Raw genomic sequence first — 1,865 nt, 5'->3', positions numbered from 1 at the left:
CCCCAGAGTAAACCCACCGCCACCCCGCGGCAGAGCAACAGGCCGGTGAACGCCCCCCGGCCCGGCCCGCCGCGGGGAGACCACGGGAGCGCGAGGCCCCCCGGGCAGCTGCCCCCCGCTGTGAGGCGGTGGCGGAGGAGGGGCGGGGCCGCCCGCGGGGATTTATAAGCTTTCTGGGGGCTGTGTCCCTCCTGGGGTGGCGCCTGCTTCCCCGCGGCTCGGTGCGGCGGCCGCCCCGCTTCCTTTTGTGCTCGGGGAGCGATGAGGCAGGGGGCTCCCTGCTCCCGGCAGCCGCAGCCTCCGCCTGCCCCCCGCGCCCCGCGGGCACCGCAGGTAAGTTCGGCGCGGAGGCCAGTGGCCAAGCAAGCGTGCGGGTGGGGCTGGTGGCACTGGAGCCCAGCCCCCCTCCTTCCCCAACCACACCCCCCTCTCCCTGGCCAGGGGAAAGTCTCCCTCTCTCTCACGAGCTCTTTAAAACTTTCTGGAGCATCTGCCCTTCCCAGCTTGTTCCTATTGTTTTAATACCCCCCACCCCCCGCCTGCCGCCACGGCCAAGCAATGAAGCTGCCCGGGGCCTGCTCCCCTGGGGGTCTTTCCCCCTCCAGATACACACACACACGCCAAACAACACCCCCCTTTGCGTTTATTTTTGGTTTCTAAGGGATTTCTCTCCAACCTGTCTGTAGGTATGTTTGTGTAACCAGACACCGAGAATAGCTGTCTGCGGGAGAATTAACTCAGTCCCCCAAAGCTTCGTTTGCATTCAATAGAGGTGTTTGTTTTTCAGGTTTAGACCTCCAGACGGGTTGAAGAAATCGCCCGAAAGGAACCACTTGGAAGATTTTGTTTCCTCCTGTGAAATCCCACTAGACTTGAGCAGGTGGGGGATCTGTAGGGGATATTTGTGGGGGGCTGTCTGGGGGGGGCAGGCGAAGGGAACTGGTCAGAGTGGGGAGATTCTGGGGTGGTTTTCCTGCTTTCTTCTGAATGCAGGGAAGATAGATCGAGACTCTTACTGTTGGTTTTTAAAAACAAATAATACAGATGCTGGCAGATCTCTTAGTTTTAGAGAAGTGGATTATCTCCAGGATTAACGTAAAATGTTGATGTTTGAGGAACTGCTGTTGCTCAACCCGTAAATAAAGTGGAGATGTTGACAGATTGTCTAGCCTCTGGTAAAAGAGAACAAAAACAGTCCATTTCTTAAAGGACATCAGCACTTGGGAGGGTGGAGGAGAGAGGAAGGAGTTTAACTATTAACTTTTATCTGGATTTATAAATGAGTTGAAACTCTTGTCACCGATGCTCTTTTATGTCTTTGCCTTTCCATTTCCCCCCTCGCACAAGATGGTGAAAGGCACATGAAAACGCTGATGCGCACATTAATTGGACAACGGGGTGATTTTATTGCTCACTAGTAAAAATAAATGTCACGGGAAAGTTGCTGTTTGTAGTTCAAACGGTGAGGAACTAGTCTGGACAAAAACTAGCAAAGTGGATGGTTGGATTCAAATTCTGCCCTGTTACATCTGGAGTTTGTTTTTATTTTTCTAGATCAGTCACTTGAAGACGCTGGAGGACGATTTGCAAAAAAGGTAAGACACGTTTTCACCAAAGATTAAAATTCAAGGTCATATCGTGTATTTGTCATGCAGCTGAGGCCCATTGTCTCAGCAAAACTCATATTTGTTCAACTGAACTGCTGATGAATGGGGTAATGCTGACCCGTTACTAGGCACTATTTGAACAATTGGGGTAATATAAAGTATTTAACAAACATGTCGTTTGTTTCAGTTATATACCGGGATGTATGTTAGAGCTGAGGAATTCTTCCTGTCCAAAGAGAATACACGTTTTCTTTAACA

The 1,865-nt window shown here is 51.6% G+C and overlaps 1 long non-coding RNA gene across 2 annotated transcripts; it reads left to right on the top strand.

Moving 5' to 3' along the window:
* Positions 1-211: 211 nt before the first annotated feature.
* Positions 212-1,865, top strand: LOC120400164. Of its 2 annotated transcripts, none has more exons than XR_005595573.1 (4): positions 212-333; positions 788-880; positions 1,555-1,595; positions 1,795-1,865. It is a non-coding gene; the product is annotated as an uncharacterized LOC120400164 (long non-coding RNA). The 2 variants fall into 2 exon arrangements; XR_005595574.1 differs by lacking the exon at positions 212-333 and adding an exon at positions 605-686.

This window comes from Mauremys reevesii, linkage group 3 (assembly GCF_016161935.1).
Source record: "Mauremys reevesii isolate NIE-2019 linkage group 3, ASM1616193v1, whole genome shotgun sequence".
In the NCBI taxonomy this organism is placed as follows: Eukaryota; Metazoa; Chordata; order Testudines; family Geoemydidae; genus Mauremys; species Mauremys reevesii.
This window is presented reverse-complemented; position numbering and strand designations above follow the sequence as displayed.